General features: G+C 48.4%; 1 long non-coding RNA gene across 1 annotated transcript in view; it reads right to left on the bottom strand.

Moving 5' to 3' along the window:
- Positions 1 to 12,743, bottom strand: part of LOC141937094 (uncharacterized) — a 786,032-nt gene that overhangs the window by 283,369 nt on the left and 489,920 nt on the right. The window lies entirely within an intron of this gene.

Below are 12,743 nucleotides of genomic sequence, written 5' to 3'. Positions count from 1 at the left end.
CTGAAACTGCCCCAGGACACCTGACAAGTATCAACCATGATGAAATGACTCTGGACACAATGTTCAAAGGCATGTGGGCACAGGTGATCTTCTCCGTCCAGCTGGTGGGTGGAAAATGTTTGAGAAGGGAACAGAACTTGCAGGTAGACAATTGGCTGTACCATTGGAGTTAGTAATGGGTTTCTATGATCTTGAGACCCTCGCTGAGGAAGAGATGGGATTCACCTGATGAAGTCGGACAAAACTATCCTTTTTAAAAGACTGGGCATCATATTAAGAAGACTTTAAATTGAAAGTGTGGATAAAAGGACACAATGGCCAACAGTCACGTGGGAAAGTGGTGGAGAGGCTTTCAAGGAAAGGGTCTTGTATGATGAGACCAGAAGGAACATGGTAATAACAAAAACAGAGCTTAGGAGGAAACACCTCAAACATATGCACATAAAGAAGGAGATTCCCACAGGACAGCACAATGGAAATGCTCTCCTGCCCTTTCTGGGAGATCGGCATGGCTGGACACTTCTTTTGAGAGCTTGCACAGTAATTCTCACAGCGTGGAGAGCAAACAACAGGAATTAGATGTCCGTGTGCAGTGACAGAGCTCTAGTCGCATTTGGATAACAAAGATGTGGGGCATTGCTGACACCACTGAGTGCTGTGATGGATGAATGCTGGTGTTTTAGAAGGACACGCTGAAAAGGCGAGGAAGGGGAGCTGCCCTGCACATGAGAGAGCAGTGGGAATGCATGGAGCTCTGCCTGGGAAGAGGTGATACATCAGCTGAGAAACAATGGATTAGTGGGCAGAGCCACATGTGCTATACTGTAGTATGTGCTATATGCAAAAATGGTGATGTTGAGATCCTGTAGGGAAAGAGCTGCAGGTGTGGGACACTGAGCAAAGCCTGTGCTAGAGACAGGTGAAGGCATAGCTGAGAGCCCCCAGCAGGGCCAAGGTCTTTTCCCACTTTCCTATGGTTGTCGCCTCTATAGCTAAGGCCTACCAGGATAAACTTCAACTTTACGGCACAAGGATCTCATGGCCTCCTTGCCCCACCCAGGACAGACCCATCAGTGTCATACCATCGTCCTGCCCTTGACACTGCACATTGTCACATGACACTGCCGCAGGAAGAGCCCTGGGTAACAGGTGAGGGACAGGATCTTCCTTCCCAGGGGCTGCGGGTCAGGCTTTGGCCATTTGGCTTCAACATATTAAGGCAGACTAAGCATCAGAACCACCTTTAAACTGTGTTTGCCTACCTCTTATTCCTGCCCCCACCTTTCTGCTCTAACCAGCCCCTGGGGAGGCTTTGTTGGGGATGGCCCTCAGTGGGACCCATTAACGCTCCTTGGAACTGTAGGCATTGCTTCTGACCTTGACTTCTTCAGCCGTTGGTTCAGGCTCCTCTCAGTGTCTAAGGCTCATGGTCTCAGCTCCAAAGACACCATGGGGCTCATTAAAATGCAAAAAGCCATGTCTCTTTCAGTTATTTCCTTCAATCTTCAAGATTTGGGTACCTACTTGGAGAGGTCTCTGGATTGCATGTAAAGGGGAAGTTTTCACTGAGCACTTAATACAGAAGTATTTTTTACTATTAAGTATCTTGTAGTATTTTCAGAAGAAGTGATGGCAGCATTCTCTTAAATGATGTTGATGTAGGGGGTCTCCTACTGCTGTCAGGAGGGGTAGGACCTCCTGGAGGTGAGACACTCCATGGACAACCTGATTCCTCACCTCCCCAGCCTGGTCATTTCTCCCATCGGCCCCCTGGGACTTGTAACACTTCTGACATCAGACTTTTCCACCCCAGCTGCAGCTGGAGGTTACAGCTCCTCTGCACCAGCTCCCACTGGCTTCCCTCACAGACCTGGCTGCACACAGGCACAGCAGAATTTCTCTTCACTGCAAATAAACAGAAGGAAAACATGGGAAAGTTTAACAAACAACAACCCCCACTGCTCAACTGTGTGCTAAGGGGAAGCTGCCTCCACTGAGGTTCACCATCCCCAGGGGAGAACCTCACTAGCAATGTTTCAGACAGATTGATGGGAAATGAGAGATATGAACACAATGAAGGAGGTGGCTGAAGAGAGAATTAGACTGCTGAAAGACAAGGGCAGGCTTCTAACTCCCTGAAGCTCAGAGCTTCAGTTTCATTTAATAATCTTCCTAGAAATTCCCATTTGATCATGGTGGAAAAACATCATCACTGTATTCAAAGTTTTCAGTCATCTCAGCTGAGGAAAAGGTGCTCAGGTGTTTTTTAAAAGTCTCAGGGAGTTCCTCCAGTTTCCAGGCAGAGCTCAGCTGTCTCACCATGGACATCAAGTGCCCCTTGCAGATGTCCCGGTGTATCTGACGTATTTCCCTGGGTCTGGCCGCAGTCACAGGCCAGGAGGTCTCCTGCAGGAGACCAGAGCCCCTCAGTAGCTGCTGGTAGAGGCCAGGCAGAGGGGCCCAGGACACCTGCACTGCCACCAGGCATCTCTTTCCCTGTGACTTAGGGCATCTGTGTCCCTGTAGCTACATCGCACCCTGGTTCTGCAAATATTTTTGTCTTTTAATATAGTCATTAAAAAAACATTAATGAAAGGCCCCCAAAGACTGGTATACCACAACAAAGCAGAGCTAAACTAAGTAGGAGGAAATAAACACAAAGCATTAATAAAAAGGTGAAAATCTTAAAAATTTTACTGGTTTTCCATCTTTCATCATTTTTTCTTTGTTTCTTTTTTATTGATATTTTTTAAACATATCTATCATACTCACGCCTGCAGCATAAATGAAAGATACTTTTTTATCTTGCAGAGATCCCAGCACACTAAAACCCCTCCCCACCCAGAAGCCTTGCCACTCCTCACCCCTTGCACAAAGAGTGTCACCACTAAGGTGACAGGGTCTCTCATTTGATACGGAGAAGCTGGGTGACCACCTGCAGTGAAACACCCTGGGTTTGGGTGGCCAGATTTGCACTTGTCTCTAGACATCTGTGTTACAGTGTTGTGAGAGATGAAAGACCAGGCCTGTGAGAAACACGGTATATGAACAACAGACTGAGAAAGCAATAAAAGTTGAGGCTGATCTAAGGAATGTCTCAAATGCTTGCAGGATGAAATTGTTAGTCATGGGGTGGATAGTGTGTAGGTCGAAGCTGATAAGGCTGCCCCAATAGCACAAGATGCAGCTGAAGGAGGGACCCCTGTGGAGACAGGACAATTCTGCTCTGGGGCACCTGGTCAAATTTCAAGGGCCATCTGTCCGGTGAAGGACCTTTGCTTCATTAACCACAAAATGCATATTAAAGTTAACACCCCTCAATATGTTAAAAAAGACTAACAAGATCATGCTAATTACATCATCCCATGAAACACCTTGCCCCTCCCCGTACATGGGATACGTAGGTATGTGGGTCGACCTAGGGGACGGACCCAAGGAAAGTGTGTATAAATCAAGAAGGAGGGAAAGAAGGGGGGGGGCGGGGCTGGAGAGTGCAGTGATGCAAAGAAGACGGATGCCTCCTGGAACACTAGCTGGCGGGATCGACGCAGAAACCCAGACCAGTGATCTCTATTTACCTATTCCCTCTATCTCCCTCCTTTCCTATTTCCCCTTTTTTCCTTCAATACCATTAAGAAATGCAAGGCATATTGTATTGCTTGCCACAACGTGCTATATACTCAGCCAAATATCATGTGTTAAATTAGTACACTGTGGGTAGTTAATAAATGTTTGGACTTTGAGACTTGTCTCACCATTGTCCGTTCCACTGGGGATCTGCGAATCTGAGTCACTTGTCTCCCTCATTTGAGCGGGATGTGACAAGTGTCTCCTCAAAGGGGTCTCTGGATCATCCATGAACACTCCCTTTTACTTCCCTCTAGGGTAAACGAAGAGTGACTCCTTCTTAGGTGAAGAAATGTCTCCCCCAACATCAGACACCTCTGGGCAGATGTTTATGTCAAATCAAGTTGTCTAGACTTCCACTCCTAGCTAATGGAGAGACAGGAGTTGTCTCCACTGAGGTGTCTGGAGATCCTTTTCCTGGTGACCAGGGAATGCTCCAGAAGGGTTCCCATAGGTCCTCGGTCACCTTTCCAAGTACCCTGTGGGTACTTCACCTACCCCAGGGCATCTCAGAGAGCAACAGCTGATGGATGTGGGCAAAGGAATTACTCAAATGAATTTGCTCCATCACCTTCTATGGGACTGAGATGTGACTGACCAGCCTGTAGTTCCATGGATGCTCCTTGTTGCTCTGCTGGAAAATGGGTGCAATATCTGTCATTTCCCACGCTGTTTACCCTGACATTTCAGAGGTGACCAGAAGCAGCCTTACAATGACCCCAGCCAGCTCTCAGAATCACAGAATCACAGAATCATCAAGGTTGGAAAAGACCTTGAAGATCATCTAGTCTGATCATTGACCTCACACTGACCATTCTCAACTCCACCAGATCCCTCAGTGCTGGGTCAACCCGACTCTTAAACCCCTCCAGGGATGAGGAGTCCACCACTGCCCTGGGCAGCCCATTCCAACGCCCAACAACCCATTCTGGAAAGAAATCCTTCCTAAGAGCCAGTCTAACCCTGCCCTGGCACAGCTTGAAGCCATTCCCTCTTGTCCTGTTGCTTGTTCCTTTGTTCAAGAGACTAATACCCCCTCTCTGCACTCTCCTTTCAGGTAGTTGTAGAGGGCAATGAGGTCTCCCCTCAGCCTCCTCTTCTCCAGACTAAACCCCCTCAGTTCCCTCAGCTGCTCCCCATCAGACCTGTGCTCCAGACCCTTCACCACCTTCGCTACCCTTCTCTGGATATGCTTGAGTCATTCAATGTCCTTTTTTGAATGAGGGGCCCAAAACTGAACACAGTAATTGAGGTGCGGCCTCACCAGTGCCAAGTCCAGGGGTAAGATCACTTCCCTGTCCCTGCTGGCCATGCTATTTCTGATGCAAACCAGGATGCCATTGGCCTTCTTGGCCACCTGGGCACACTGCTGGCTCATGTTCAGCCAGCTTTCAATCACCCCCCCCCCCCCCCCGCGAGGTCCCTCTCTGACTGGCAGCTCTCCAGCCACGCCTCCCCAAGCCTGTAGCACTGCTGGGGGCTGTTGTGGCCAAAGTGCAGCACCCGGCATTTGGCCTTAGTGAAACTCCTCCAGTTGGCCTCAGCCCATCGCTCCAGCCTGTCCAGGTCTCTTTGCAGAGCCTCCCTACCCTCAAGCAGATCAACACTCCCACCCAACTTGGTGTCATCTGCAAACTGACTGAGGGGGCACTCAATCCCCTCGTCTAGATCATCAATAAAGACGTTAAACAGGAGTGGCCCCAAAACCAAGCCCTGGGGGACACCACTTGTGACGGGCCACCAACCGGATTTAACTGCGTTCAGCACAATTCTTCGGGCCTGGCCATCCAGCCAGCTTTTTACCCAGCAAAGCGTGTGCCCATCCAACCCGCAAGCAGACAGTTTTGCCAGGAGAATGCTGTGGGAAACAGTGTCAAAGGCCTTACTGAAGTCAAGGTAAACTACATCCACAGCCTTTCATCCAATAAGCAGGTCGCCCTGTCGTAGAAGGAGATCAGGTTTGTCAAGCAGGACCTGCCTTTCATAAACCCATGCTGACTGGGCCTGATCCCCTCGTTGTCCCGCATGTGTTGTAAGACGGTACTCTGGATGAGCTGCTCCATCAGTATCCCAGGCACCGAAGTCAAGCTGACAGGCCTGTAATTTCCTGGATCATCCTTCAAACCTTCTTATAGATGGGCGTTACATTGGCCAATTTCCAATCTGTCGGGACCTCCCCGGTTAGCTAGGACTGCTGGTAAATGATGGAAAGCGGCTTGGTGAGCACCCCAGCCAGCTCCTTCAGCACCCTCGGGTGTATCCCATTCGGTCCCATAGACTTGTCTGTATCTACATGATGCAGTAGGTCACTGACTATCTCCTCCTGGAATGCGGGAGGGTCGTTCTCCCAATCTTTGTCTTCTGGCTGAGGAGGCTGGATTCCCTCAATACAACTAGTTTTGTTATTAAGGACTGAGGCATAGAAGGCATTAAGCACCTCAGCCTTCTCCTCATCACTTGTTACCATGTTTCCTACTGTATCTAGCAGGGGATGGAGACTCTCCCTGGTCTTTCTTTTCCTACTGACATACTTATAGAAACATTTCTTGTTATCCTTGATTGCTGAAGGCAGATCAATTTCTAACTGGGCTTTAGACCTGCTGATTTACACCCTGTAGAGCCTCACAGCATCTTTGTAATCATTGTGAGTTGCTAGCCCCTTCTTACAAAGGCCATAAACTCTCCTTTTCTCCCTGAGTTGCAGCCAAAGCTCCCTGTTCAGCCAGGGTGGCCTTCTCTTATAGCACCTGGGGACCGCCTGCTCCTGTGCCATTAAGACTTCCCTCTTAAAGAGTGCCCAGCCTTCCTGGACCCCTATACCCTTCAGGATTATCTCCCAATGGATCCTGTCAGGCAGGTCCCCAAACAAGACAAAGTCAGCCCTTTGGAAGTCCAGGATATCAGTTCTGCTTCCCCCTCTCCTGGCCTCTCTAAGAATAGAGAACTCTATTATTTCATGATCGTTGTGCCTTAGTCATCCTCCGACCTCCACATCATCCACTAGTCCTTCTCTGTTCACAAAGAGGAGATCCAGCAGGGCACCTTCTCTGGTCGGTTCACTCACCAGCTGTGTCAGGAAGTTATCATCTCCCACACATTCCAGGAATCTCTGGGACTGGTCTTGCTCTGCTGTGTTGTATTTCCAGCAGATGTCTGGGAAGTTAAAGTCTCCCACAAGAACAAGGACAAGTGATCGTGAGATTTCTCCTAAATGCCTACAGAATATTTCATCCACCTCTCTGTCCTGGGTGGGTGGTCTATAGTAGACTCCTACTACAACATCTGCCCTGGTGGCCTTCCCCCTGATTCTAACGCAAAGACACTCTACCCTGTCTTCACTATACTTGTGCTCAAAGCAATCATAACAGTCCCTAACATACAGCGCCACCCCACCACCTCTCCTTCCTTGTCTGTCCCTCCTAAAGAGCTTGTAGCCATGAACTGGTGCACTCCAGTCATGGCAGACATCCCACCATGTTTCTGTGACAGCAACTACATCATACTTTTCCTGTTGCATCATGGCTTCAAGCTCCTCCTGTTTGTTACCCATGATGTGTGCATTGGTATACATGCACTTCAGATGGACTGATGTCCCCAGCACCTTTTTGCATTTACAGGTCCTAAGTCCGGTCTGACCTTTCACAGGTGTTACCATGGTTACTGATCCATCAATATCCCTTGCATCTTTGTTGTGCTGCATTTCTCCATCCCTTGCCTCCACTTGGATAGCAGGGTGTGGTTTGTTGCTGGCACAACAGCCCACAAACTCTGGCAATCTTTCCTGGGGCTTATATCTGGGAGTTCCAGTTTTGTCCCCTTCCCCCTTCAAATCTAGTTTAAATGTCTCTCAAGAAGCCCAGCTAACTCCTGCCCCAAGATCCTTTTATCCCTCTGGGACAGGTGAATCCCATCTGTTGTCAACAGTTCTGAAATCCTGTATACTAACCTGTGACTGAAAAATCCAAAGCCCTGCCAGTAACACCAGTCTTGGAGCCACAAGTTCATCTGTTGAATTCTCCTTCTTCAGTTCATCTATGTCAGGTACTGCAGCTGTTAGAGGACCTGTATTGGCATTTAATCACGTATACTCAATCTTCAGTCACCACTTCCTGTTAAGTTTATGGACTGGCCACACCAGTGAATTATAGGGTGAGTTGGAATGATCATCCCTTGTTCCCTCAGCTCTGCTATTACCGGAGCGATCCCCTCCCTGGCACCTACGGTAAGGCATAAGGTTTCACATTAACAATTTTAGAAGGAGGAAGTGCAGGCACTTGCTGAAAAAGGCTTATAGAGGCAGATGGGGACCCAAATCTCCATTCCCTTCCTTTCAAATCCACCCAGGCTTGTCCCTTCAATAGGTCAAGTCCCAGGATATTTGTGTGGAAATTTCCCAGGATCATAATAGCCTCTGTTGCAGTTTCATTCCCTGGTAACCAGCATTTCACCCGAGCAGTCGGCTGTGGCTTAGAGTCCCCGAAAACATCTGTAACCCAGATCTGCTTTTTGTCAGCAATTATGCCATTCCACTTGGCAACATCAGCTTGGAGTGCTGAGATCTGAGCCCCCATATCTACTAGAAATGCAACTGGAGTTTTAAAGGGGCCGAGCGGAAAGGTAATCAACAAGTCTCCTTTAGTATTCTCTGTGAGCTGCCTTAAGTGGACCCACCCGCCATCCCCCGGCTCACTTACTGGGGATGGTGCGTCCAATTTCCCAACCCTAAATCAATCAAGTCCTCTTCAGGGGCAGTTGGTGTTTGAGAAGCAATTACCACCATCTCGTTAGTTTTCAGTTCTGTCCCTCCCCTCTCCCAAAAGGTCTGCTCAGTTGAGGGGGGCAGCTTCCTTTTGTCTTTCCAAGCTCGAATGAGCTTTTCTAAAACTATAGCAGGCATACTGCCCATTAATTCTCAGGGAATCTCCTGTCCAATTCCCTCAGTCCACAAGAGGTTTCTCTTTGCCCTGAAGAGTTGCAGAGGGGGAGGAGATGGACTTTCCTGCTGTTCCACTCTGCATACCGAAGGCTTAGGTTTACCCGTACCCCTGGTAAGGCCCATTCTCCAGCCATAATTTATTAAGTCCTGAGCTATCTCTCCCCAAGTCACGGGTCCTCCTCCTGCCCATCTACCCCCTCGCGGGGCTAATGCATTCCGCGAACGATCTTGTAGTTGTACTGCATATAATTTCAAAGACTCTGGCAAGCCCTGAATCAGGGGAGTCATTTGACTGGGGTTAACAAATAATAACATCCGGGCAGGCTGCTGCAGAATCAAACGCCTGTCGTGCATTAATTGGAGACAAGCAGCCTTCTGCAGACTTTTGGTCAAATGATTTATGGTTGGGGTCTCAATACATACTGGATCCCCCCTTTCCAAGGAGTCCAGACACCCAGCCCAGTAAGAAGCTTGTTGAGTTAATGACCATGGTTCTCTCTTGTTGGCAGTAACTAAGAAAACCCCTGGCCCCCAGTACCCCTGGGCCTCATCTTCTGATAAAAAGATTCGGTTACCGTCAGTCAAAGATACCCTCCACATGTGTTCAGTCTCAGTTTCCTGAGCTCGTCTGGTGTATTTCTCCTGAATTTTCACAAGCTCAGTTGCTGGATATGGTGTCATTCGATTGGTACTTGCAGAGCTCTTCTACCCTGACTGTTGGTGGTATCCGTTTTAATTAATGGTCTTAAATTTTCCCCCTCATTTTTGGGGTAAAAAATTTCTGAGCTTAACTCTAACTCCTTTGTTGGATACAAGGGTCTAGCTGCCGATTTTGCCAGACTTGTAAATCCCAGTTCACTATCCGGAACAGAAACGAGATCTGTCCAGTTGCAGGTTTCTTGTTCATTCTCCTCTAATTTGGACCGTAAGTTTTTTTTCTCGGTCCAAGGCATCCAACAGAGCTGTGTGGAGATGCTGAGTGGTGTTATACTCAGTGGCTAATTGGCTTTTCAAAATTTCAATTCGCTCCTTCAAGAATTTAGCTTTTTGTTCAGTAACATTACGTTCCTCGGCCAATTGATCCTGGAGAGCTTTTACAAGATCTTACAGGGGTTTGATCATTTCTCCTTCTACTTCTCTGTTCAAGTGTTTATCTTTTTGGGCTGCAGCTAGTGTTGCCCCTAATACAGCGCACACCATAGCTTTTCCTCTGCCTCACCGCGACTTTACACCTCCGCAAGCACACTGATATAGCTTGCCACTGCTTCTGGATTATGTCAATTATCGTGGGCCCTTTACTAAAGGAGGAGGACAAGCCTTATACTCCTTCAGTTTCTCAAAAATAGGGGAGCAGTCAAGCACCGACATTTCCCGGCCAGTCATGGCTTGCCACTGCTCAAACCTCTCCTGGCTTATAGCTGAGAGGTCACTTCCTGATTCTCCCTGTCCAAGTTTATTGGATAGAGAATCGGTATCCCTCTGACCCTCTCCTAGCATATAGCTGAGGGGCCAATTCCCGGTTCTCCCCGTCCGAATTTGTCATATAGAGAATCAGTATCTCTTAAGTCTTTCCAACACCAGAGGGGATCCTGCCCACTACGCCAATTTTAATGTCACATCCCACTCAGACAAGGGAGACAAGTGACTCAGATTTGTAAATCCCAACAGAGTGGACAACAGTGAGACAAGTCTCAAAGTCCAAACATTTATTGACTACACACAATATACTAATTGAACACACGATAATTGGCTAAGTATATAGCAAGTTGTGGCAAGCAATACAATATGCCTTGCATTGTTTAATGGTAGTGAATGAAAAGGGGAAAAAGGACAGGAGAGACATAGAGGGAATAGGTAAATAGAGATCACTGGTCTGGGTTTCTGCGTCGATCCCACCAGCGAGCAGACAGGGCGCAGTTTATCTCCGGGGACTAGAACTTATATGAGCTAGTTTCATCTTATAGTCCTCCACGACTAGACTGAACCATGGTCTCCACTCGGGTCAAAACCACCACCAGAAAGAACATGGTGACCCAGATGGAGCTGCCACACAAACACACAGCGGTCCAGGTCCCGGCCTGCAGGAAGTGTCTGAGCCTGTCAGTCCTGTCGGAAGGCACCAGTGATAACACTTGTGTGCGCTGCGATCAACTGGATGACCTGCTCAGCCTGGTTGCAGAACTCAAAGAAGAGGTGGAGAGATTAAGAAATATTAGGGAGTGTGGAAGGGTGGAGTAATACCCTAGCACCCCTAAAGCAACAGGAGCAAATGGAGGCTCCAAACAAGTTAGGTAATCCCTCATCCTCTTGCTACCAGGCAGAAGGAGGGGACATAAGAGATGGGGGAGGCTGGAAACAGGTCCCTGCTCAGGGAGGCAGGAAAATCCTCTCCCGACCTCCCTCACCCTCCATGGTGCCCCTTCACAATAGATTCGGGACCTTGGAACTTTTGAGTGAAGAAGAGAAGGAAATGAAACAAACAAGGAGGAAGAGCAAGGTCCACCAAGGCCTGGTCATTCTAGACCAGGTATTAAAACCAGTTCTAAAAAGAGCCCCAGAAGAGTCATTGTAGCAGTTGTCTCCATCTTGAGGGGTATCAAAGGCCCCATATGCAGACCGGACCCACTTCATAGGGAAGTCTGCTGCGTCTCTGGGGCCCGCGTCAAGGACCTCAAGGCAAAACTCCCCGCTCTAGTGAGACCCAAGGACTACGACCTTCTCCTGGTTTTTCAGGTAGGTAGTGATGACATTACCAGGAGAAGTCCTAAAGCAATGAAGAGAGATTTCAGGTCCCTGGTGAAAGTGATTAAGGGGTCGGGGACACAAATTGTGTTCTCCTCCATCCCTTCAGTTGGGGGGATGGATGAAAAAGAATACAGGAGAACTCAACAGATGAACTTGTGGATCCAAGACTGGTTTATGGTCAAGGCTTTGGATTTTTCAATCATGGGTTGGTATACAGGGCACCAGACCTTTTGGCATTAGATGGAATGCACCTGTCCAAGAGGGGGAAGAGGATCTTGGGGCAGGAGTTATCTGGGCTCATTGACAGAGCTTTAAACTAGATCTGAAGGGGGAAGGGGGCAAAACATCAGCCCATCTGAAGTGCGTGTATACCAATGCACACAGCATGGGTAACAAACAGGAGGAGCTTGAAGCCATGATGAAACAGGAAAAGTATGATGTTGTGGCTATTACAGAAACATGGTGGGATGTCTCCCATGACTGGAGTGCGCCTGTTGAGGGCTACAAGCTCTTTAGGAGGGACAGACAAGGAAGGAGAGGTGGTGGGGTAGCGCTGTATGTTAGGGACTGTTATGATTGCTTTGAGCACAAGTATAGTGAAGACAGGGTAGAGTGTCTTTGCGTTAGAATCAGGGGGAAGGCCACCAGGGCAGATGTTGTAGTAGGAGTCTACTATAGACCACCCACCCAGGACAGAGAGGTGGATGAAATATTCTGTAGGCATTTAGGAGAAATCTCACGATCACTTGTCCTTGTTCTTGTGGGAGACTTTAACTTCCCAGACATCTGCTGGAAATACAACACAGCAGAGCAAGACCAGTCCCAGAGATTCCTGGAATGTGTGGGAGATGATAACTTCCTGACACAGCTGGTGAGTGAACCGACCAGAGAAGGTGCCCTGCTGGATCTCCTCTTTGTGAACAGAGAAGGACTAGTGGATGATGTGGAGGTCGGAGGATGACTAAGGCACAACGATCATGAAATAATAGAGTTCTCTATTCTTAGAGAGGCCAGGAGAGGGGGAAGCAGAACTGACATCCTGGACTTCCAAAGGGCTGACTTTGTCGTGTTTAGGCACCTGTTTGAAAGGATCCCCTGGGGGAAGATCCTGAAGGGTATAGGGGTCCAGGAAGGCTGGGCACTCTTTAAGAAGGCAGTGTTAATGGCTCAGGAACAGGCGGTCCCCAGGTGCTGTAAGAGAAGCCGGCGACAGAGAAGACCACCCTGGCTAAACAGGGAGCTTTGGCTGCAACTCAGGGAGAAAAGGAAAGTTTACAGCCTTTGGAAGAAGGGACTAGCCACTCACAGTGATTACAAAGACGCTGTGAGGCTATGCAGGGCAGAAGTCAGGAGGTCTAAAGCCCAGCTGGAATTTACCCTGGCTTCAGCACTCAAGGATAACAAGAAATGTTTCTATAAGTATGTCAGTAGGAAA

This window comes from Strix uralensis, chromosome 37, assembly GCF_047716275.1.
Source record: "Strix uralensis isolate ZFMK-TIS-50842 chromosome 37, bStrUra1, whole genome shotgun sequence".
Taxonomy (NCBI): domain Eukaryota; kingdom Metazoa; phylum Chordata; class Aves; order Strigiformes; family Strigidae; genus Strix; species Strix uralensis.
Note: the sequence above shows the minus strand (reverse complement) of the source record. Positions and strands in the feature narration are given on the sequence as shown.